General features: G+C 42.0%; 1 protein-coding gene across 2 annotated transcripts in view; it reads left to right on the top strand.

Annotated features, from left to right (window-relative positions):
* The window catches only part of TEX11 (testis expressed 11), an 853,291-nt gene that overhangs the window by 91,685 nt on the left and 734,648 nt on the right, over nt 1–26,958 (top strand). Inside the window, exon 2 of one of the 2 annotated variants that reach the window (XM_078640006.1) lies at nt 12,024–12,129. The exons of the other annotated variant lie outside the window; for it this stretch is intronic. The gene's annotated coding sequence lies outside the window, so the exon portion shown is untranslated. The remainder of the gene's footprint in view (nt 1–12,023; nt 12,130–26,958) is intronic. 2 annotated transcript variants of the gene reach the window in all.

Genomic DNA, 26,958 nt, shown 5'->3' with positions numbered 1-26,958 from the left:
AGCACAATTTTTATTTTGGGGAAACCTCTTTCCAAAAGCTCTGCAGTTTACAAAAAAAAAAAAAATCCTACTCTAAATCTTGGGAATAGTATGACCATACTACCTACAATATGTTCTCTAAATGTATTTGAATAAAATCCAAATTATTCTAACATAGACAGAAAACTTGGAGCCTCGCTACTCCTCACTCCTTTGAGAAGCAGCCCCTCCCTCTAGAACGATGTTCGCGCTCGGAGTTTTGAATCAACTCCAAGCCGGGCTTCACTGGGATCTAAAATTGAATGACTGCCAGATGCTGAACCCATTGCAAGAGCGAAACTCCTGCCAATTATTCTGTTTACACGGCTGAGGGACAAACTATTCATTTGCAAGCGTGACTTATCTGAAGTCAATGAAGCTTTTAGTGTTGACTGTAAGGAAGAACAATTTCTTTGTTTGTACACAAGTCAGAGGGGCTGGGGAGGTAACTTCGCTACGAACTCACTCCTTGCTCACCTACCCCTCCCCTCAGAGCCAGGAGCTGGCTCAGTGTCAAACATAACAAATAGGAGACAAGCCTCTCACTCGTCTCTTCTTCTCTAAAATTGGGTCGCTGCCAACGCTGAGCTCATTGAAAGAGTCAAGCGTCTGCCAAGATTCTTTTTTTTTTTTTTTTTTATAAAACCTTTATTTGTACAGAGAAGGCTCACAAATACGGGCCTACAACCCAGCGGGCCGGCCACCACAAAGAAGAAACAGAGTCAACAGCACCGAAACGCATACAGAATATCACAACAAAGCATACAGGAAATAAGGGCTAAAAGCCATATAGCAACCAGCAGGGGCAGGATACGTGAAGGTTGATTTTCTAATATAGAAACGGGAACGACAGAATAATAACAGGTAGGAAGTCTCGGAGGGCCGGGGTGGGCCGCGAACAAGCCGCGTTGGAAGATACAGGATAACGCAATAATGACAAACACATATCGATAAAGGCAGAATAGGAGTCCCGCCAGAAAAACAGTGGCAACCGCCGTGCAGCGCCCACCCACCACAACAAGAACATATCATATCAAACAGAATCGAAAAAAGCTTATCAAATAAAGCCCTCCGTCACACAACCCAAAGAATAAGGAAACCCCCCCCCCACGAGAGGGGGGAGGAAGGAAAGAAAAAGAGGAAGAAGGGGACAAAAGGGGAAAGGAAGAACGCCACCTCAAGCACGCGCCCCATGGCAAACGAGATCGGGAACCACAAATCGGTATACAGAACCAGTAGTAACCGGAGCAAAATTACGTAGTGAGCCCAAGTCACAGTAAGACCAAACGGTTAGTGCAACAAAAATAGCCCACCCAGGGGGACATATGCTGAGACCGCGCCCCGTAAAAGAAGACACACAAGAGCCAGAGAACCAAGAATAAGAAAATGAGGGGAGAAAAACCCCAAAGAAATGACAGACCCCCCCCCCACCCCACAAGCCCACCCTGCACCCCTGCAGAAGGCTATGGCCTACCCCCCAGCAGCGTGCCTGTCGCCCTAATCAGAACCCGAAATATAGAAGAACTAAAGCAAGATTGAACCATAAAGACAAAAAAGGGGAAAAGGAGGAACAAGGGAGGAAAGAACACGGGAGAGGGCCATAAAACAGAATCATATGCTCCCACCCTCCCGTCCGAAACAGCAGTGCCCACGGGAAGACAAAGATTCTAAGGACACATTACAGGAATACGACAAGAATCCGACAAGGTCATACCGTTACCAGCCGCTCATCCAACCATTACAAAACACCAGTCCACAAAGGCAAGATCGTCTCATCCCTGTCCTTGTTTTTCCAAATCTGTGGCAGTCCGCCTCACGAAGAACCAGACCATGAGGAACAGGAGGCAGAGAACAGGGAGGTCAAACTTCAATCCGCAGAAGATGTTTCGTGTACCACTTGGATGATCTGGAACAGTCAGAAACCATTGTACACCATGCAGGCACAGTTCCGAAGATGATCTGAGGAAAGCCGACCCAACGGAGTTAGCACAGGATCTACGGTCGGCCATTCGAGGGGATGAAGCACAGGAAGAACCATCGCGTCCGGTCCGGACAGGACCCGGCCTACCGACCCACAGCCCAGGAGAGGACACATCACGATGGAGGGCAGCGGAACTCCGCATATCCGCAGAAACGGCAGCCACCGGGTCCATAATTTCCAGGATAGTTCCAGCCGCACCCAGTAGCGACGTAGCCGCACACGCCAGGGGGGGCTCAAACGGCCCAGCGAAACAAGCCTCCTCCAGGTTATCAGCGGGTGCGGCCACCGGAGCACCCCAGGAGCGCAGGGCGGCGAGGACGTCGGCAAGTGTAGGAACACCTTTACAGTATCCGGCTTCTGTGCCACATCGTGGACCACCGCCGCCCATCTCGGTCCGGCTGAGATATACAGTGTCGGCCGCCATTTTGGAAGCCCGGCGGGGTCGCAGCGATCCTCGACCCCGGCCCGGGCCGCAGCAGGGCAAACAGAATTCAGCCAACCATCAGCAGAGGCACTTCCAGAGCAAGAAGGGGGGCCACCAGAAGAAGGAGGATCGCAGGCCCCCCAATGCCACCGGCCCCGTTCTCCGAGTCCGGGCGGAGGCACTCAAAATGGCCGGACCGGAGAACAAAGGGGGGGGGACAAGCCACATCTACGGTCAGCCCCGTCAACGGAAGGCAGCGCCTCCACCTCAGGCCGCGGGACCGTCTGATCAGGCCAGAAAGCCGCAACCAGCCTATCTGCACAACCGCCTCGTCGGCCGAGCCCTCTGCGCCATCAAAGGCCGGCCATAGCGTAGCGCCCCGTCCGGGCGCCGCCGAGGAGACTCAGGCCAGTCCGCTCCAAAGGCCCCGAAGCGAGCGAAGGCACAGCTCCGGAACCACGGCACCCAGAGACAACCGGAACAGACGGTAAGTGCCTAGAGATCGCCGCAGATCCACAGCGTAGCAGAAATTGTCTTCCCGGGGCAGGATAAAGGCAGGATTTATGTTTCGAACAGGAAAGTAGACGGAGCCGAGCTAAAGCGCGGCCATCTCGGACGCGAGCTTGGCTCCTCCCCCCAAGATTCTTAAAGAGTGAGCTGCAAGCCTCCTCCCTCCACATTCGAAGGAAGCTAGTGTAAGTCGGAGCAGTAGCCCTCCCTTTACATAAACATTTCTCTGCGGCTCATCACGGAGGCTCTGAGAGCTGAGAACAGCTGCCAAGTCACTGAAGACAGAGCTCGGTCTCGTCCGCGGAAAAGAATTGGAGTATGGCCAATAATAACAAGACAGGCACGGCAAGAGGGAAAAACCCTCCCTTTACATAAACATATACTGGAAGCCAGGACCTTCAAGGTCGAAAAACACATACTGAGTAATTCAAAACATATCTGATCCCCCAGGCCAGAGAGCTAAACCAACATTCTCTAATTTCACTGAAGCCAATTTAATAAGGACATATTTTCTGTAACTAAGTGACATGCTAGTACTTTAAAATAATCCTGTACTGCTACTTAAAAGCTCCACTTTCTAATAAACACTTTTGTCTAACTAATTCAGCTAGAAGGCAAGACATTTGAAACATGGGCATTTGTTTAGCAGGCAAATTAACACACAAATATGGGACAATGTGCTTCTGTACACAAGGCTATGCATTTTGCAGTTGAGAGAAAAAAACGAATTATCATGGACTGTTGGGGTGGGACTGTTCTCTGCATACATCAATTGAAGTGTCTCCACTAAATGTTTATCTGTAACCATCTGTGTAAGCATTGCAGCCTAACTGACCTCTGAATCAGACATAATAAATCCTATTTTCCAAGTCTTCTTTAATGAATACTGCTTTTACCGTGCAAGATTATACCTTTCTATCAGCAGTCTGTCAAAGTACATAGGTGGGCCTTGAAACTAAATGAATGCAAATTAAACTAATGTAGGGGACACATAGCAATGCATTAAGGATGGTAGTGTATTATAGCTATCAAAAAGGGTCACGTTCATTAATTTACAAATAGCCACTTTCCTAAGTGAGTGGGATAACTGACACACGCTATTCTAAAGGGCAGCTTGCATTGGGAAAAATAATAATTAATATTTTGTAGAAACATCCCTATTAAAAAAACACACGGTTGCAGTACACTAATTAATAGCACATTCTCCAATGGGTCTATTCTATAATTTCTTCTCAACCGTGAAAAACATTAAAGCACTCTCCGACTGGTTTATTTACAACTACCGACCTCTGAGTCAAACACATTAAATCAATTGTTCCAAGGCAAACCCTTTACAAATACACTTCTTTACTCTCCATGCAAGATTTTACCATTCAATCTGCAAACTGACAAAGCACATAGGCAGACCCAGAATGAAAAAGTCAAGGAAACCTTTATCTCAATTTTCAGAAATACGCCCATTGGATAACATGGCAAATCGCACCTCCACACAAAACATGCTTTTTCCACCACTTCCACAGCTCAGATCCTTTTCAAATTTGACATCACAGTAGTCCAAGCGATTTCCTAAATCCTCACCAAAAAGCAACCAAATCCCTCCACTGGAACGGGTACGAATTTCCGCTCAAAAACACGCCCCCCGCAAACACCAAAAAACGCCAAAATCCCTCAACACTTTGTTAAACAGCATGTTAAAACAAATACTGCCTACTCAATATAAGATATTAACTCTTTGGCAGCTGAAGCACAATCATTCCCCAATGACTGCAGTACATGGGAAAGTCATGAACTCATCTCTCCACGTTATCACATTACACGTACGCACATCTTCAAAACATTTTCTCTAAGCACTTGAAAGAGATCCAGCTCTCTCCTGACTAACGTAATGATAACAAGCTCTGCACAAAACATAACCACATGGCGCTATTCACAAGCCATATTTACAAGAAACTCAACATGTCACAAAAATGACACGCTATTCACAAGGCATATTTACAAGGCGCTATTTACAAGGAACTCCACAGTAAACTTATAGCTCTAACTCTAACTCTAGCTAGTTCTTCTGAGAGGACGTGATTCTTTTTCTTTGGCTTTTTCCTCTGCTTGTTTGTTTCTCTCTACTTTGTTGAATTCTTTCTCTGATCACCTATGTGACTCTTAGCGCCATAACTCAATGGCATCTTTCTGAGAGGGGCTTGACTTCTTTTATACATATCATGACCAGGTGTATCTCTTGGCGGGATGTTAACTGACTCTTCTAGTATACCTTTTCCTGGTCCCTAGCTGACGTAACTTTGAAAACAGTGGCATGTTTGAAATCAATACAATGAAAACACAATACACAAAAATAGACAGAAACAATCAACAATCATTCATACAAGAAACATTATAACACTAAAACAGACACAGTCTAACCTGATACATGGAATAAAACATGTACTTGAAAACAATACACTTTGTGCACTGGAATACAGTACAACCATACCGGTCCCAAAAAATGAGACACGTCTTTACCGGGCCCACGTTTAACCGTGGACCCGTCTTGACCGTTTCCACTTTTTACAGTGGACCCGTCTTGAAACTTGATGCATTCCCCATAGTGGTACTCACCGGGAAGCAGAACTTGAAACTTGAAGGCCTCGGAAACTTGACTTGACTACGCTTGCGCCTTGGAACAGGTGGACCTCTGGAGACCTCGGACCTTGCTCTCTCACGGGCTGGGCTCTGGTTGAGACGATCCGCGTTCCTCACCGCCTCGCATGGATGCCTGGTCGCAGTCCGTCCTCCTCCTGGGCCTGAGGGAGTAGCGGGAAATCCCGATGGCGTGCGCACTTGAAGTCCGTCACGGCTGTAGAAGGGGGCAAAGACTAGACCTACAACACCGGCGAGTGGGGAAAGGGATATGTTCCTATTCGGGCGCCAAATTATGTGGTAAATAAAATATTACCCTGGCAGAATTTCTAGGCATTAACAAAGTATCATACATCAAATGAGAGACAGGATCCGTGGTGTCCAAGTTAAATGGGCTTTATTCCAATAACTCGAGTCAAAGGGAGAATCAGTTCCATCACCACACACAGAGGTTCAGGAAGGGTCTTCTAACATTTAATAACAATGAACAGAATATATACATTTTACTCCTTGTACATAGGGCGGAGCGCTCCAGGCAGAGCAAGAAAGAAAGAGATAAGAACATGTGGGTGTACACTTTGATGAGTCATAGGTAAGTGATAGGTAGGTGTCATAGGTGGGTGGGTACTTAGAGGAGGAGTTTGGATAGCTAGCTGGAACTATGCCCTAATTGTGCAACTTTGAGAATGACGTGCAATTGACGTGTAACTGGGAGGAAGCTGACTTTCAACCTAGTAGAGAGATCTCTTGTGTCAAGGCGACCAGCACATCTAGTACAACTGATATCTAGAGTCAGGGGATGTATTATCTGAAGCAATAGTTGTTCATCACTAAAAGACAGAGAGGGCATATTTATTCGTTCATTGCATGAGCTTTCTATTGATGCAAGCACTGTAATCCACTTAAACAGAGACAGAAGGGCTGGGCCCTATCTATGCAGATGGGTTCTGTGTACCTTCTTCACCAGACTGAAACGTGATTCTGTAAAGCAAACAGATAACTGTTATTCATAATACTGTCTTGGCAGGCCTCTTGTTGGGCTTCTCTCGGCTGAGCTAGAAGTATGCGAGGTCAGAGTGACGTAACTGCAGCTTCAGTGTGTCAGGAGTCATGAAATGCAAATACATGGGCCTTATGCTACCTTAACGTTTGGGAGACTTTGATGACTGGCATTTCTAATGCAGGACATGATTGCAGGGGCCTAGTGATTCAGGCCACTACGAGGAAGTGCATGGATGGCATGCACATACATGTAACATAGGGTATACGTAGGGGACATCTTGGTCAGGCAAAATTTCATTTTCCTCATCCCCAATGGTACCCTCTAAGGCTGGCATATTCCCATCTGTATGAGAGGCTTTCCTAGCATCATACGTCTCTAAGAGACCTATCAGAAAGGGAATGGTGGGGTTAGACCCCTGTTTCAGTTTCCTGGAGGTACACACTTGTCTCATCTCCTGGAAACTGAGAGCTGCATATCTTGATTTGACCTGTGGAGGGTCAATAACCACCAGGGGAGTCTCTGAAGACTCTCCTTGGGTAGACATGCTTTTCTAGTGAGGTGTAAGTGGTGCACTTACCTACACTATATGTTTGCCTTCTGATCCCTTGCTAGAGTTGTAGTTTTAGGGTGTGCTAGGCCCTAGGAGCTACAACAGCTGGTTCAGTAGAACTCAGAGTATTCTAAGCTAAGTTATATGTACCTTAGTACTTATGTGATCTTTCAAATTATATTCTTAGGATACGTGTGGTAAAACAACAGCAAGCTCAAATCCCAACCGCTGCTCACCAATGTGAGAAGTTGGCCTGATATATAATGTTCACTATTCTAGTGAGCACTTTGTATCAGTCCAAACAACCCTTATTGATGATTGGTTGTAAGTCAACCTTATAGACCAGCTATCCTAGTTGCATGGACACGAGCAGTCTAAGGCTAATACTCTAGAGGGCGTGTTAAGCCAGCTGTTTTACCATCACATTACCCCTTGAACACCAAGTGAAAGGACACCACACAAGTTGTTATGAAAATAAACAGATATTTATTTATAACAAGACTACCCTGAACTCTTTATGAGTCAGGGAGCTAAGCACACAACAAAACTTCTAAGAAAATACTTTAAGTCGCACAATTTACACAAATGCCCGAGGGGCACGAAAAACCATATATTACAAAAGTGGAATGCGAATTACTAGCAGGTAAGTAACTATTCTCATAGACTTTAGAAACGCTAGACCTACAATGCTGAACCCTTAGATTGGAAGCAGGAGGCCTAGGGACGTCGTGTGCAGAGTGGGAACTCTCACGCGTAAGGCGGAAAAAAGTCTATGGAGGCTAGTAGTTGCAAAGTTAGTGTTTTCGGGCGAACCCGACTAGGTAGGTCAAAAACGAAAGTGGATCTAGACACTTAGAGAGTGGGCCTACGCTGGAGCACCGGAGTACTCAGTTTACCTAGCCCAGGGGCTGCGGCTGCATAGGGTTCAAGTGTCGTCGGGTTTCTTCGTTGATGAACCAGGAGCCTGAAGAAAGAAGTTGCTGGCAGGCGACCAGTGAAGAAGTTCGTGAGGATCCAAGCCTGGATCAGTGAAGAGGAAGACCTGAAAGCAGAGGGGACCAAGTTCTGAATCACTAGCCAGTGATTAGGTGGGCACCAGAGTGGCACCGGGCGAAGTCACCTCAACCAGGTGAGTGGGCGCTGCTGGGCTCTGCAGTCTCTCGGACCAGGAGGCGTTGTCGGCGACCAGGATCGAGGTGCGAGCTGTCCCACGAAGGTCTGTGCTGTCGACGTCGCTGGACCCAGGATTGGGGCAACAAGTCTTGGCAAATTCAAGCCCACGCGGTGGTCCTAAAAGGATGTCTGGAGTGGACCAGGAGGGTCCAGGGTGCTTCCCTGATGGAGGGAAGCAAGGGCCAGTCTGGAGCAACCAGACCAGCAGTGTTTGTCGTCGAAGTTCGTCGTCAGAGGGTCACTAGCCAACGGGCAAGTGACCTGGACAACACGGTGAGCAGCAAAAAGCAGAAGGGCCCCACGCAGATCTCGTGGATGCAGGGGAGCTGAACTTCGGTGCTGGAGCTGCTCAGGGTCGGGGCTTCTCTTACCCCAAAGCACTCAGTCGAGGGTCACTCGGTGGTCGTGCTGGACAAGCGTCGTGCAGTCTCTGAAGATGGCCGGTCCCTCGAGGTCTCATCACACCCACGAATCACAGCTGGGCTGATGATGCAGGTTGAGGTCAGAGGTGCCAGGGAAGCTGGTTCTCGTCGTGCTGGGCAGTCTTGATCCGGAGGAGAGACTTACAGCAGACCGCGATGCTTGGATGGTGCCTGCTGCTGCAGGGTGACTACTCCTTAGTCACAAGGGAGAAATCTTAGGAAGAGTCTTGAGTTCCTTTCGTAGAAAGTCGGTTCAGGATTCAAAGATGATCTAGTTTGGAAGGGGGCCAGTTCCTACCTTTATCCTGAAAAAGGGGGCTGGCACGCGACTAAGTCCTGCCCTATGGGTGGGACCAGGAGGGGGGTGGTTACACCCCTCTCCTTTGGCGGGCTTTTCCCCAGAGCAGGGGCTGGAGTGCCCCTGGAACTGGTTCAAGCCGGCCTATGCACAGTGAGCACCGGGGTGCCACTTGCAGTCACCTTCCTCTAAAGCCCTGCCTACCTAGGATACACAAAACCCTGTCTGGGACGGTGCTGGCACCGCCCCTGACAGGAAACCCTTTGTCCAGGCCTCCGTTTGCTGGAAGGACTCCCAGCAGCAGGAGGGCAGACTTGTGTCTCGGTGGCAGCATCCATTTTGTGGAGCTAAGGCTTCGTTTAACTTTAACCGGGGTTACAGGCTACCAACATGTCTTCACCCTCTAGAGGGGTGGAATGCTACCCCCGTCGCCAAAACTGGCGAGGGGGTAGTATTCCAAAGCGTATGACACCTTACACGACATGTTTAGATATTGTCAGACCAAAGTTACCATAACCGCGAGGATTATAAGGCACTTAAGAGTATATGGTCTGACGCTATCATGGAAACGGCTAAGGGATGGATCCCGAAAGCCGCAGACAGGCTCAGCTCATGCCAGAGCACTATCTCACACGATTCCAAGCACTCTGCCTTCAGGATTGTTAAGGCCTGCCATAGGAGTGACTGATAGGAGATCTGTGTGTCCATTTTAGGGTTAGATATAGGGATACTATATCTAAAGCAAAGGGTGAGTACACCACCTTGCCCCCAGCTGTCAAGCAGCCAGTTGTGTCTGTTTAGTTAGTCAGCCCGGGGGTGGCATAATACATGCTGCAGCCCCTGGGAGACTTCTGGGTACACCTCAGCCCTGGGTACAGGGACTCAGAGAGGGCCCAGTGCCAATTCAGTACCTGGGTACAATTTGGAATAGAGAGAACAGCTAGGCTGTGGGTCTGATTAGCAGGCCCACAGCCAGGGAAAGTCGTAAACCAGTGAAGCAAAAAGCAAAAATCTGGGTGATCATAGGATTGCAGACCCTACTCTCCTACAGCTTCCTACACCCCATTTATGTCCACCAACTATTTGAAACTCACCCCCACCAAGATCAAATATGTCTTGTTTTCCATCAATAACAAACAATAATTAGACCAATCCTGGCTCAATGACTTGACCCTGGCTGGCTCCAACCCTCAGCTATTACCCAACATCAAACACCAATTTCACCTTCAACTAACACATTGCTAAGAAGACCAAGAGAACATGGTACAAACTCTTCTAATAAAAAATTACTCAGTTTTTTCCAGAAGCAGCTTCAGAGCTGCTTACGAAGCCCTAGTACTCTCACATCTGGATGGCGGAACTGTCGTGCTCCATTGTTTCTGGATGTCACACTGGCCCCCTTGAAAAGCATCTTACACAACACAGCATGTATAATGAAAGACCTGAAGAGGTTCAACAATATTACTCCACCCTAATTGAACTCCACTGTCAATCTAGCTGTCAAGTTTTCCATGTCCTGTGGCCCTTGATACACATGCAGGAGTTAAAGAAATGGAAAAAAGTTTAAAAAAAAGAATTTAGGAACCACGCCTTCTCCAAGTGCACACCCTGGATCTGCAACAGCATCCTGTATCTACCAGGACCACCACAACCTACCCTGAATTCAGGAAAGAGCCGAAAACACTCCTCTTCCCAGACAACTACATCTTGATGCTATAGAAATCCCCCTTCCACTCTAGTCCTCTCCTGCCCCCATCCTCCTCACCTAGAAAATGCCCTCTGATGTACTCTTTGCCTCTAGCTCTGTGCAGCACTGCGACAGGCTAGGTTTGTGCTTAATAAGTGCATCTTGGATACAGACATAAATCAGAAGCCCTTGTTGGTGTTGGTCGCAAACCACCGGTGGTGTGTGATCTATATTGTGGCAGATTTACATTTGGAGGCAGAGATATTTAACTGTGGGCAGGTCATGCCAGTAAAAACACAGTTATACCATGCTGTTTCGCTACTTGATAGAACATGTCTGTGTTAACCTCCTTACGAATCTCGGACAAGAACAGCAGCATCTGCATGAAACCCTGCAAGATGTGGTAACTCCTGCTAGAGTCACAATAGTCTGGTCAGACATCTTCATTCAACGAGCATTTTACTGCAGTGCTTCACTTTGGAAATTGGGTAGAATTGATGCAGGACATGAGAAGCTCAATATAAGTTGGGTGGGCACTAAATGCTTGTTATGCTGATATATTTCATGATATGTTATATGTGTTACAACTGAAATGTGTATTCCCTGTTTAGTGTTCCAGATTTGCAGAGTTTGTCCTTGTGATGTTGCGCAACCGGATGTATTGCAGTTGTACAATTGAATGCTTATAGCCTGGACTTGTATCCTGTGGAAATGTATATGCCAATTCCATAAATGTGGAGCTATGAAAGCACATAACTATATGTATGTCAGTTATCACTGGCGTAGGGCATGAAAGTATGTACTGTTGACAGGTGATCCAGCGCTCCTATTGAAAAACTGTCTCAATAACGCAACCTATCACCACAATACTCACCATTAATCATGAAAAACAAATAAGGCCCATAACACCAATGAGACAATTTTTGAGCGCTTGAATCATGTGGCCTGATTAATAAAACTACTCTCATACTATTTACACTATTATATACAACTGCAGTTTAACTATTTTCACCATGGTTTTTAAACATTTATCATTTATAATCAAGCCACTAATGGCGATTGAATCAACTGATGGTAACTAGATCATGAATAAACAAGACCAGCTTGTCATTTCAAATCTAATTTTATTAGCTTTATTCATAAAGTAGAATAGCAAAAAGGTTTAAAGTCTTTATTTCATTAGCAATCAAGAAAGCAGCATTTTTATTATGGAGTTAAATTATTGAACTGACATTAAGAAGCAAGTTCAGCATCAAGAATTATTAGCAAAATAACAGTTTCCATTCCTTAAACCCTATTTCCCTGTCTAATTCTTTCTCCACCTAGAAAGGAAAAATCATTTAAAGTCTGCTGTCCTTACGTGCGCCAAAGTCCAACAGCATGACATGTCAATCTGGAATTGGAAAGCGAGAAGCGCCATCCTACCCATGAGGTCAGGTTTTATACTTTTCTAACTAGCTAAACTGACTACATTTTGCATACTTTCTCATCAATCCAGGTTTGCTATTGGCTGAGCCATGTCAGTCCACCATTAGGTCATCCGATTCTGACCAAGTCCAGGCTTCATCATAAGCCCTATTGTTCTTAAATTTCTCCATCCTTCTAGCTTCCTCGAAAGTGATACTTTCTCCCGATTTCAGAACATTACTTCCTAATCTTGGCAGACATACTGGTTTCCTGTCCTTGAGCTTTTCTCCAAGAGCACGTTCAACTCGACCAAAAACTTTCTGCATTAAATGTTGACTGTTCAGCAAAAAGCTCCACATTCTGCGCATGAGTGAAGTCTTCACTCTGGTCAAGTTTTCACATCTCCAGCTCTGCCAGACATTTTCTAAATCATCTCTTAGGCCTCACCTCAGAAACTATTATTAAACAAACACAAAACATTAATTAATTAAAGAACTGAGACTCATTCTGTTACCCACCCCCTTTACTAATTAAAAACCCGTTAATTTATGTTACCTAGCTGAAGCACAATTAAGCAGCATCATATCTACCATTCCCTTAGGAACTGCAGGAACTCTTTTATGCATTTTAATCACAGAAAAGACATAACATAAGCACACAAATAAGCACATGCCATTAATTAAACAGCCGCATTTAAGCAGCACCCGCCGCAATGTAAAAAATGAAAGCAGTGCATTTGCATGCACAAAGCGGCAGGCACCGCGCGGTGCCTGCCGCTTCGTGCACGCAAAGGCAGGGGGGTACCATAGGTACCCCCCATGTGCACCCCCTACCCCCTTCACCCAGGGTGCCCGCTACGGGCCCCCGAGGTGAAGATCCACATGCTTTTCCTCGGCGGAGAATCCGCCGCGGAAAAGCATGTTTGCACAGCCATCCTAATATGTCTGGCAGTGTCTGAGAGACACCGCCACCATATTAGGCCTTTTCCGCCGTGGTTGTAAGCCAACCGCGGCGGAAAAGCGGCGGACAGAAACCAGGACCCACCAGCCATCCTAATGTGGCGGTGTGTCTTTGGTGGGTCCGCAGAGGATTTTCTGCATCCTCCGGGCCGGCGGTGGCTTCCGCCGGCCCGGAGGATGCAGAAAAGCCTCCATCGTAATGTGCCCCTAAATCCCAGGGAAAATTGGATCTTTACCTCCTTTAAATCCCCATCCCCCTAAAATACGATAAGTATCTTCACATTGACTAGCACCTACAAAATAATTGTCGAACAACAAATTATCTCTTCTTATACAAAGTTTTCCACTAACAGGTTTATCTATGTGAATTGCAACATTTTAATTTCTACCATTGAGCTTTTCATCTCCAATTTGCCAAAACTTAGATTTGGTACGTTTCAGCATTTCATTTCGCTTATAAATTGACCTACTCTCTTCAACCATATTCAAAAATAATTTCTCTTCAGTTCTCAATTTACATGTTAAATTATTTCTAAAAGCATATTCATAAGTAAGTTCATTAGTTACTATGAAAAATTCCCTCATCTGTTTAGCATGTTTCAATTTATTTAGGCTATTATCAACCTTTAAATTTGCAAAGATTTCATCAAAATTTGAATAATAATATTCTAAACGACCTGTTTGATAAAACAAACTAGTTATTACGCTACAGGTTATGCCATAAGTAAGACGAAGCATATTGTAAGTGATACCTTCAGACACAGAAGTAGGTAATTTTACACAAATGTAGCAATCTTTTACATCCATCACCTTAACATATTCTGATAAAAGTCTTGAGAAAGTATTTCTAGAAAAATCTCCTACAGATCTATCTTGGTGAATTTCTGGTTTATGCACAATAATTGTATTAGTCTTGACAACTATATCATGATTATCCACAGCTTTACTAGTCATATTAGTTTTATACACCTCTTTATCTATTCCAAAAGGGAAAATGACAGCTAAAATTAACCAAACCAAAATTAACAAGATCACACATATTGAAGACATTTTGCAACATCTTCTAAGAATTGAGCATCTCTAATTACTATTAGTAGAAGAAGGCATCTTTACTTACAAACAAGAGCCTTTCAAAAAACAAAAATTTAAAAATTTAAAAATTACAAATATACACCCCTCTTTTTTTACTTTATTTTTTAACAAAGTATCTTAATCTCTAACAGCTTTTCTTCGACCTTATGTCTTACATCAATATGTTTTTCCAGCCAACACAATTTCTTCGACATTGTGTCACCCAACACAATTTCTTCAACCTTGTGTCAGAACAAAATCAATCATTATCATCATCACTGGCATCATCTAAAACTATTCTACTACTATCCACCTCAACTACTGGTGGGATAATAATATAAGTACATTCAGGTGACTTATATATTTGATTTGGTTTTACTACTCTTTTTGTCTACTGCTTATCACTTCAATTTTCTTTCCTGCTTGATTTTTCTTATCTGAGTCTCCTCCCCTTTGACTTGAGACCTCATTTATCTGATATCTTGCTCTATTCACTAATTTGAATTTTAGGCCCTCATTTTCATATGGCCAATTATCTCCTTTTCTTGATAGTTTCTGTTTCGTTTCAGTTTGATTACACTCTGCTCTCCAAGCTCTTTTCCTTGATCTTTCACTCTGGATTCTTCATCACTTTCATCTGTTTTGCTTTCTGTGATATCACGTCTAGATTCAGGTACTTCTTTACTCGGCAGTTTCACTCTGTTAGGATCATCATCCTTATAGCTGGTACTTGGAATTTCGTCTTCTTCTTCTTCTTCAATTACCTCCAATCCACCAGTTTCAGAATCTTCGTTCCTTCTTCCAGAGCTTCCAATCTGCTTTTCAATACTCTCCTGATCTTGAGTTATTTCTTGCTCAGACTCCGTTTCTGCTTCTTGATCTAGCAGATCTTCATCATTTTCAGAGTCTTGTATCACAATTTCTCCATTTTCTTCATTCAATGCCTCATTTGCATTTGAATTTGAAACTTCCAGATGTCGACTTTGATTTCTTTCAGGTTCTTCTTCAGAATCTGAATCAGCTGTTGTATCACCTTCTTCAGGATTTTCAGGTGTTGGGACTCGTATGGTATGACTAGCATGAATCCATCTCTTCAATCCTCTACACTTTACTGCATTTGTTGTGACAAGAATCACCTGTCTTGCCTTCTGCCACCTTGGTACTAGGCAGTTTCTTCTTCGGTGAACTTTTGTCCTCACCCAGTCTCCAGGTAACAGATCATGAGCTTGTTCCTTCTCCTTTGTGATTACTTCAGGTCCCACCTGATGGAACACAGAAGTCACCACATCAGATAGATGTTTACAGTAATCCATTATGATGCTATCATTAATGGTCAACAGTTTATCAGCTGGAACAAATGCTTGCCTCATGACTCTGCCCATTAAAATTTCATGAGGGCTCAAACCTGTGTTTCTATCTGGAATGCTTCTCAAAGACATCAAAACAAGTGGAAGTGTGTCTGTCCACTTCATTCCTGTCGCTAAGCACATCTCAGCTTTCTGTTTTTTATTGTGCCATTCACTTGCTCAACAACACCTGATGCTTCTGGTCTGTAAGCACAGTGTAGTTTTTGCTTTATGTCCAAAGCTTCACAAACCAATTGTAACAATCTGTTTTCAAAATGTGTACCACGATCTGTCTCGACCGTTACAGGAAATCCATACCTTGGTATGATTTCTCTCAAAAGCAATTTTGCCACAGTAATTGAGTCATTGCGGAGTGTTGGGAAAGCTTCCACCCATCTTGAAAACAAACAGACTATCACCAAGACATATCTAAGTTTGTTATGAGGTGGCATGTCAATGAAGTCAAGCTGTAATCTGGTAAAAGGACCACCCTCCCGTCCTATGGTTCCCATGCTCACAAAAGTTTTTCTGTTTGGATTGTTCTGTTGGCAGATAAGACATCTCTGACAAAGGGATTCTGCAATTACTCTGAATTTTGGATTGTACCATGTTTGTCTAAATAATCTAATCATTGAGTCTTTGCCAATATGTCCTGAACCATGATACATGGGTGCCATGTGAGAAATCATACTGCCTGGCATTACTACTCTGTCATCTTTGTAAACCCAACCTTCATCTTCTTCTCTCTGTCTGCAACCTGCTTTTAACCATATGTTTTTCTCTTCATCATCTGCCTCATCTTGCATCTGTTTTACTCCTTGCCAAGTCTCAACTACAGATGTTAGCATAAGTGAGTTAAAAACATGTTCATTATCTTTTTCCCGATTAATTGACACATTTTTCGCACAAAAAGTTTGCAACTTCATCAGCATATGAATTTCCTTTTGTTATGAAATCCTCTCCTTTTTTGTGTGCAATACACTTTACAACTGCAATCTTTTCCAGTAGCTGAATTCCTTCGATCAGCCTTTTGATCAATTGTGCGTTTCTTATTGGGGATCCTGCAGAAGTTAAATAACCTCTTTGAGACCAGAGCTGGCCATAGTCATGGACTATACCATAACCATACTGACTATCAGTCACTACAGTTATTTTTTTGCTCTTTTCCCAATTCACATGCACGAATCAAAGCAACCAATTCTGCTACTTGAGCTGAACGAATTCCTTTGAGACAAGAGGCTTCAATCACATCTGCAACTGTACATACAGAGTATGCTGCATTCAGAACACCTTCATCTGTTCTTAAGCACGAACCATCAACAAAATAAACATAATCTGATTCAGCTAATGGGACATCTTTTATGTCTTGCCTTGGTTTAGTGCAATATTCTAATACATCCAGTCATTCATGATCAACCTCATTTCTGATTTCCGTTTCTGTACCATCCGGTAATAATGTGGAAGGATTTAAATTCACACATCTCGCAATTGAGACATTATCTGAACCAAGGATAACCTTCTCATATTTTGTTAGCCTACTGTTTGTCAAATGTTGTGTTCTGCTTCTTGTAAGGAGAATATCAACTGAGTGTGGTACATATATTTTTACAGGAAATACCATTATTATTCCTTCACTTTGTTCCAGACTCACACTGGTTGCAGCTACTGCTTTTAAGCAGCCTGGTAATGCTTTTGCAACTGGGTCAAGAACAGCTGAGAAATATGCTATTGGCTTTCTCAGTCTTCCATGTCTCTGATTCAAAACTGATAATGCACATCCTTCTCTTTCACTGCAATACAGCTCAAACTCTTTTTCGTAATCAGGCATTCCCAATGCTGGAGCTTCACACAAACCTTTTGTTAATTGTTCAAAAGCTTCTAATTCAGTTTCTGTTAGGGTAATCGGGTCTTTTATGTCTGCTTTTGTCAGTCTCTGCAATGGCTTTGCAATTACTGAAAATCCACTAATCCATTGACAACAATAACCTACCATTCCTAGAAACATCCTGACTTGTCTCTGTGTTTTTGGAGGTTGCATTGCCTGAATAATTTTTATTCTCTCAGTTGTCACCCTTCTGACTCCTTTTGCAATTCTGTGACCAAGATATTTTACTTCTTGTTTGCAAAACTGTAATTTTGCAGGAGACACTTTATGTCCCTCATCCGCCAAATGATTCAAAAGAGTAATGGTATATGTTACACAATTATCTCTTGTTTTTGCATCCACAAGGAGATCATCAATATACTGCACTAACGTAGATTTTCCAAGGATTTTTTTAGCAACGGATTAAAAATAGATGGACTTTCTGTGTACCCTTGAGGGATACGACACCATGCTAGGATACGCTCTTTGAACCTGAACGCAAACATTTGTTGGCTTTCTGGATGCAATGGAACAGTAAAGAACGCGTTACATAAATCAATAACTGTATACCATTCTGCATCATGCGGAATCTGATATAAAATTACCGCTCAGTTTGGTACAACTGGGCAACATGGAACAACTATTTGATTAACCTTTCTCTAGTCTTGAACAATCCTGAAAGTTCCGTTTGGCTTTTTAATTCCCATAATCGGTGAATTACATGGACTGCTCTCAATTTCTTTTAGAACACCTTGTTTTATGAATTTGTCAATTACAGGAATCACTCCTTCAATCACTTCTGCTTTCATTTTATACTGAGGAATGTTTGGATAATCTGCTCCTTGTTTTACTGTTATTTTTACTGGATCTACATTTTTCATCAAGCCCATTTCATCACCAGTGAAATCCCAAATTTTTGCATTGACTGTCTCTTTTAATTCTTAAGGTAGATTATTTTTGATCAAATACAGGAAATAATTTACTCTCTTCTGCTTCAACCATTAACATTGTTAACTTGTAAAGCCCATCTTCTTCTTGAGTTTGGAGCTCAATACCATCCGGTGATCAATATATTTTACAGTTCATCTTACAAAGGATATCCCTTCCTAACAAGTTTACAGGACTGCTGACACAAACTACAAATCTATGCTTGTCCTTAAATTTACCAATTTCAACTTCAACTGGTTGTGTTAAATCTGTTTTAATTTGTTGATTAGCTACTCCTACTACTTGAATTGTGTCACCAGAGAGAGGCAGGTTTTCTATTTCCACTGATCTAACAGTAGAACGGGTAGCACCTGTATCCACTAGAAAAGTGATTTCTACATCATTCACTTTTCCATTTACAAATGGAACAGACTGATCTACCTCAGAGTGGCTCCAAGCACACACTCTTCCTCCTCTCTCAGGCACCGTCCGAAGTAATCCTCAGATTCACTCCTTCTATTTTCTTTCAACCAAAACTGTTGAGAAACATTCGACACATTCACTCTTGGCGGTCTGTTTACCTGTTCACCTCCACAGAATCCTGTTTCTGTACTGTATCTCTGCACATTTACACAATTTGGAAGTTGCGGTTGTGGTATCTGACTTTGCTGATTCACTACCTGTCGCTGTAGCTGTTGCTGCTGATTTATCTCATTCTGCATCTGTGGATTTAATGGTGCATTTTAAAAATTTATGGGCGGATTCTTACATTCGCGCTTCCAGTGTCCAATTTTGCCACAATTAAAACATAGGAGTTTCTGCTTTAACTCTTCAATATTTCCCATCAATCTTGGCTTATTATAATTACCTTTAAATTTTCCTTGATTCTGATTAACATCTTTGTTTCCTAATGTTGCTATTTGTTGTTCAGCCACTTTCACTTGTGCCCACATAGCTTTTTCTTTTAACTTCTTTTGTTTAGCATCTAATTCATCACTACAGTATTTTGCTTTCCTCAAAATATCATCTACTGTGAGCGATTGCCAACCAACTATTCCAGATCTTATCATTTCACCAATTTCAGGTCTTAAGCTATAAACAAATCTGTATATGAAATGGCTCATATCCTTTTCACTCAATTTTTCATAACCACTGTATTGTTTAAATACCAGCAATAATCTTTCATAGAATGAATGTTCTGATTCTTTTGGCTCTTGGTTTGTTCTATCTATTTTAACCCAATCTACTTCTTTTGGAGGAATCTTGTTTTTCAACCACCCAATTATCTTTTCGTACAGATTCATAACATCTAAAGAAGGAGCACCTGTTACTTTATCTCGAGCAGGTTCTTCTTTAGGCCAATCTATAGAAATGTTACATTCTGTCCATAGATCTGATGGGACAACTATGTCAAAGAATCCATCAAGATCAACCCACAGAACTTTTGAAACCTTCACAAATCTGTCTACCTGCCGATACCATTCCACAGGTTTTTCTCTCAGAGGAAGAAAATCATTTGTAAACAGTAAAATGTCTTGTCTTGACCATGGGACATGCACATACCCTCCTCCCGGTATTTCTCTCATTGGAAATTCATTTGCTACTTCTCCTCTTTCTCTTCTGTCTTCCTCCCTTTTCTTTGTCCACTTTACTCTCCATTTACTTAATTCACCCAGTTTTTTAATAAACACAATTAATTCTTTTATATGAATGATTCTTCCTGTGGTATTCATATTTTCAATGTCTTTTTCAGAGAAATCCACTCTATAATGTTTCTGCAAATTTTTCTGTCTACTTAAATCTACTTCTAATTCAGAAGCCATTTCCTCCAATTGATTATATTTAGTTTTCGTTTTCCATGTTATACTTTTACAAATAAATAATAATTCATCATCCTGATATGCCTTCAAACTGTCAGTTCCAATCGTACCAATAATTAATTCCTCCAAATCCGCTTTCAACTTTGCAACATCAAGCAATTTAATTTCTGGAGTGTGTGTTAAATCAATTTTATTTATGCTCTTTTCTGGAGTTCCAGAATCAGATTCTGCACCTGGTGGAGTTTTACATGGCGAACCTTGATTAAAAGTTAAATCAGGCATCATTTTCTCTCGATGTATTTCAGACAAATCTGAATAAAAATTTTCAGCCACTTTCTGAATTTCTACATTTAATGGAACAGTCAAAGCTGAATGTCTAATTTCTCTTTGATGTAATACTGGAACAACAGGTCCTATCGTTACTGTTACTGCTTCTATGCTTTTAGTTAACTGCTGTATTAATTCATCTTTTGAACGGAAATATTCTGAAGTATTTGGTAGTTCCTCACATCTTTCTGTTCTCATTACATTTCTTGGAATTTCATTTCTCTGAACTGGGGTTTCAAAATTATTTCTGGGAGTTTCAATAAAATTTCTATTTTCTCCTGATATACTAGAATTATATCTTGTTTCTACTCTTTCAGGTGTTTTTCTATTATTCTGATTTAATATGGGAGATGTCTCATCAATAATCTCCCTTGGAGGAGCACTTGGGGTAATTCTTGGTGGGACTCTTGGGGAAGACCATGAACAAACTGGCTGATAAGGTGGCGGTTTCGATTTTGTAATATAAATCTCTTCTAAAACTGCATCCTCTTGATCACTTTCTTCACCATTATTATTTATCTTTTGAGCACTCTTTTGACCAGTTGCCTCACCAAGTAATCTTGCTGGGTACAAACCATCGCACATGTCTGCACGTCTCCATCGACGCATTCTATCCTCCTGTGTTTCCCTGTTAACATCTAATCTGGTACCTCTTAGTGCGCCTCTATTTTCTCGTTCCAATTCAAACATTTCATCCTCCCATTCAGCTAAAGCCTCAAATTGAGTAGGTCTAGGCCTTGGTACAAGACTTGTCATCTTTTCTCTTAGGTTTTTCAAAACCTTAATATTAAATGATCCATCTTCCAGCAATGCTAATACACCATCATTTTTAGTATATTCCATCCAATTCTCAATCCAAAGACAAGTATGATAACCATATTCACCTAACATATAAGCTGCAGGTGTTTTGTACTTATGAAGTAATCGTCCACCTCGCGTTTCAATTTTCTTGTCAGGTTTAATTTTATTTTTCAATTTCTGAAACCATGAAAGCTTCTTTTTCTCCTTCTTGTAATAATAATCCATGTTTAAAACAATTCCGCTTACTTCGGAATAGATCGTAACTATTTCCTTGTTGTTTCGGAAAACCAACCAATCCGTGCGCGAAACTCACCAACAAGCCAATCAGGTTAAGCTTCGTCACTATTCTGCTCATCCAATAGAATTACTGCTTTTCAGGATGAGCCAATCAGCTGTGAGCCTGTCTAGTCACATGAGCCAATCAGTGCGCGAAAACTGTGACGTTTGTTAGCCAATCACAGTGCGACACCAGTGACGTACACTGCCGCTGCAGCTTCTTCTCTGTCCCTCGCTCCGTTCCTACACCTCCTTTACAAAATATGTTCACAGCGCCATATCTTACAAATCTTTCAATTGAATTCAGTTAGAAACTCCACAAAAACAAACCATTTGTCTGTTTCGCTAAAATAAAGTGATAGTTTTCCCAGTCATTCAGGTATTCTTTTTGCGTGAAATAGACAACGCTATTTTCACAGAATATTTAGATTCATTGATAAAGTAAGGCTACTCTACCCTTCTAACAAGTAATAACGAACTCGTTTCTCTCTGAATGCACATATAGTGACAATTCAAAGTTTCACTCGATCATATATTACAAAATCATTTACGTACATTCAAACGGAAAAATCCCTAATCATTCATACATTAATCTTTTAGTAGGACTTTAACCAACCAGGAGAAACCTACACTTGCCAGTAAGATAGACGACCCTTACCCTTCACTCAAGCTTGGATAAATTCTACTACTCTTTTCACAGTGAGTTTTAAAGCAGGACACCAGTCCCTATACTCGAAAGCTACAATTTAATAGACAATCCTCACTATACATTTTACCTTACACACCTATGGTCCCTAAACTTGTGCTGTACGTCCACAACACTTGTGATATATGACAATACCACTATTTTGAAACAGAACAACTGCACTGTGCAACTTAACCTGTCACACTTCACTTGCCGGCAAACCGGGAATTTCCACACTGCTGGAAAAAACCTTTCGACTACATATAACAACTTTACAAACGTAACATGTTTTAGACATGAATCCTATGTATTTACCATGTAAAATGTCAGTTACCATAGTAACCATCCTCTGCTACCAAGATATTGATCCAGCGCTCCTATTGAAAAACTGTCTCAATAACGCAACCTATCACCACAATACTCACCATTAATCATGAAAAACAAATAAGGCCCATAACACCAATGAGACAATTTTTGAGTGCTTGAATCATGTGGCCTGATTAATAAAACTACTCTCATACTATTTACACTATTATATACAACTGCAGTTTAACTATTTTCACCATGGTTTTTAAACATTTATCATTTATAATCAAGCCACTAATGGCGATTGAATCAACTGATGGTAACTAGATCATGAATAAACAAGACCAGCTTGTCATTTCAAATCTAATTTTATTAGCTTTATTCATAAAGTAGAATAGCAAAAAGGTTTAAAGTCTTTATTTCATTAGCAATCAAGAAAGCAGCATTTTTATTATGGAGTTAAATTATTGAGCTGACATTAAGAAGCAAGTTCAGCATCAAGAATTATTAGCAAAATAACAGTTTCCATTCCTTAAACCCTATTTCCCTGTCTAATTCTTTCTCCACCTAGAAAGGAAAAATCATTTAAAGTCTGCTGTCCTTACGTGCGCCAAAGTCCAACAGCATGAAACGTCAATCTGGAATCGAAAAGCGAGAAGCGCCCTCCTACCCATGAGGTCAGGGTTTATACCTTTCTAACTAGCTAAACTGACGGGACAAGTGACGGAATCATTTCCTCAGGGACAAGTGACGGAATAATTTCCCGTAACCAGAGGTGTCCGTCAGGGGTGCGTCCTGGCACCCACACTTTTCCTTTTATTTATCAACCAGGTGGTAAAATTCTTCATGGATACCCCCACTGACGCCCCAATGTTGGCGGGGATGAGATTCCCGCTCCTCATCTTCGCCGACGACACCCTACTCCTCTCTAGAACTCGCAGCGGTCTCCAGCGGGCTCTGGACCGCTTTGAGGAGTTTTGTGCCATTAACAACTTGGAGGTAAACGTGGGGAAAACGAAATTTATGGTTTTTACTAGAAACCATCCAGTGCGGAGCTCTGTGAGGTTAAATGGAGTTGATCTCGAGCAAGTCGAGACCATGACCTACCTGGGGATTACCCTTGACAGCCGCTTGAGATGGAAAGATCAAATCAACATCCAACATCTCAAGCTGACACGTTTGTCTGGCTGTCTTATAAAAGAGCAAAGAGGATCATCCACCAAGCGGGTTCTTCCTGCCCTTAGGATCTATGACGCAAAAATCACCACTGCTGTTCTTTATGGCGCAGATCTTTGGGGCTACATGGACCTGCTCAACCTTTTTAGAACCCAATGTAAGTTCCTTCGGAACTTAATAGGTCTCCCACAATCGACCCCCTCGATCCCTCTGTGTCTGGACTTAGGATGCCCTCCGATCAATGAGATGGCTAGCTTTAGGTTGGTGGCCCTGTGGAGACGGATATGGACCTCCCCTGAATTGTCTCGCTTCGCTAAAGAATTAGCCGAAGTTAGGTCAATCAGTGGGTCTGGAAAAATCCCATGGTTCTTAGCTGTGAAAACTATCCTCACTGACATGGGCTTGGAACATCTCTGGTTATCCCCCTCATCCAATGTTTTTCCCTCTAAACAAGAGTTCAAATCCCTGTACTGGGCATCGATTCGTCTAAAAAGAGTTTTACTCTCTAGCAACATCAGCCTCACAGGCAGGTTCTTAACCTTTAAGCTAGATCTATCCCGAGAGCCCTATTGGGATGTAATAACTAAACCATTAGACAAGAAATTGTACCACCAATTCAGAGTGGGGTCATTGCCTTTGAACCCTTTTCTTAACAAATGGTCCACAGGGACATCGATCTATTGTAAAGGTTGTCCGGGTCACAGAGAATCAGAGGGACATTTTCTTTTTGTTTGCCCGAGATATACTGTACCCCGAAAGAAATGGCTCAAACCATTGTTCCAGAGACTGCCGTTTAAAACATCTGTTGAAGCCATCTGGGCTCTAAAGACCAACACTTCCGAGCTTTTTGTTGTAAGCCTGGACAAATATCTGGGCTGGGCTTGGTTTTTAAGGTTAAGTCATAAGCCTCAGTTGCCTGAGCCCAGTGACAAACCATGTATTGTGTTGAATCCAGCCCCTTACTAGATTTTTTTGCATCTGTATCCATCAGTCAAGAAATGGTTTTATGTTAATTGATTCGTATTGCACTGCTAAAATACCATGTGTCCTTTACTTATTTACTCAGGTTTCCTTTTCATTGATATTTAATGCTTTTTTAAATGTATCTAGTTTTGAGGCTTTTGTATTTTCCCTTTTTCCTTTTTTCTTCAAATAGTCCCCTTTTTTAAATATTTATGTGTGACTTATTTCTGTATTTTATTGTGTCTTTTATGATTTGTGAAAAATCGAAATAAAGACTTGAAACCTGAAACCTGACTACATTTTGCATACTTTCTCATCAATCCAGGTTTGCTATTGGCTGAGCCATGTCAGTCCACCATTAGGTCATCCGATTCTGACCAAGTCCAGGCTTCATCATAAGCCCTATTGTTCTTAAATTTCTCCATCCTTCTAGCTTTCTCGAAAGTGATACTTTCTCCCGAGTTCAGAACATTACTTCCTAATCTTGGCAGACATACTGGTTTCCTGTCCCTGAGCTTTTCTCCAAGAGCATGTTCAACTCGACCAAAAACTGTTTCTGCATTAAATGTTGACTGTTCAGCAAAAAGCTCCACATTCTGCGCATGAGTGAAGTCTTCACTCTGGTCAAGTTTTCACATCTCCAGCTCTGCCAGCCATTTTCTAAATCATCTCTTAGGCCTCACCTCGGAAACTATTATTAAACAAACACAAAACATCAATTAATTAAAGAACTGAGACCCATTCTGTTATCCACCCCCTTTACTAATTAAAAACCCGTTAATTTATTTTACCTAGCTGAAGAACAATTAAGCAGCATCATATCTACCATTCCCTTAGGAACTGCAGGAACTCTTTTATGCATTTTAATCACAGAAAAGACATAACATAAGCACACAAATGAGCACATGCCATTAATTAAACAGCCGCATTTAATACTGACAAAGACAATAGACAAAGTTAGTTTATTATTTTCTTCGCATTTGCAACACAAAGCACATACGTTAATCCCACGTGTTTTCTGAAAAATGCATTTTAAAACTAAGTTGATTAATATCTTCATCACAAGCTTATTAGTACAATTACGTTGGTTATGGAAGTTTAACTTTGCAAGTCTGAACAAAATCTTGTTCATCACCTTGCTCCATCACAGGTATGATAAATAACATAGAAACCAAGTCTGTGTACCTAACAAGCCTGAGAAGGATCTTACAAAGGAGTTGGGTTTCCAACAATTACTTCTACTTCATTGAGATACTATATTTATCAAATCACCATCGCTATTGTAAGCCTTGTACTGCCTTTTTTTGTAACTCTTGTATTTTAAACAGCAAAAGTCCCAAACTGAATTACTAAGATTGTACAAGTATGAATAATACCCAGATGGGTGAGTGAAGTTCTGGAGAGTGGGGGCTGAATAGAGTTGGAGTCTTGTAGTAACTGACAATGGCATACAGCGCCCTTCCTTTGTTTCTGTCCAGGTGACCTATCCAGTTCCTGTCCCGTCTGTTCTTATTTTGCCTGTCATTTTAATGATTGTTTAATCTGTTTTGTCCTTACATTTGATTCAAGAAGCTTATCACTGTTTTCACTCAGTAGTGATCAGATGTACAATGGTGATTATGGCGTTCATGCTGCCCCGCAATAGTGTGGAGAGATAAGCCCCATTTAGTTGACCAAGACTTTTGGTCCTTGAGTTTGAAAAGGTACCACATTGTGAAAACTGTTTCTTCTACTTTTGTTGGAACAAGTGGTCGCTCTTTCAAAATGGTTAGTACACTTTTTCCTGTAAAACACTAATATGCATAAAAGAGGAGCAGTCGTCCTTTTTTGCAGCTACATGTACTATGAAACACTCATACAAGAATTCTCACACATCTCGTCTTCCTTTCTGCTTTACTGCTGGGGTACTTGACGGTTTAGGCAGCCTTTTTTATACAGATTTCTTTTTTGTCCAGGAATGCGTAGAGGGGTTTAGAGAGGGATCTCAAGTGAGATATTAAAGAGGTGACGTTGGAAAAAGGAACACTGGCACAAGTTTATATACAGTTTACATAGTCATAGACATGATCTAGGCAATGGGTTGGTACTTTTAGAAGCATTTGAAACAGCATTATAACAAATGAAAAAAGCACAATAGAACTAAAATACAAATGTTTCCAGAAAAATGGGGGAACGTTATTTCAGGGATTTTTCAGGCTTTTAAATTGGGGGACTATTCAAATTGAAGTTCAAGCTTTCACGTCTTTGTTGAATACGTTTTTTTTTATAGTTTATTAAAACTCTGGAGAGAAGAAGCGATTTTGATGTTGCTTGGGAGAGCATCCTAAATTCTG

Source organism: Lissotriton helveticus, chromosome 4_2 (genome assembly GCF_964261635.1).
Source record: "Lissotriton helveticus chromosome 4_2, aLisHel1.1, whole genome shotgun sequence".
Taxonomy (NCBI): Eukaryota; Metazoa; Chordata; class Amphibia; order Caudata; family Salamandridae; genus Lissotriton; species Lissotriton helveticus.
The sequence above is the reverse complement of the archived record's forward strand: the minus strand, read 5'-3'. Positions and strand labels throughout refer to the sequence as shown.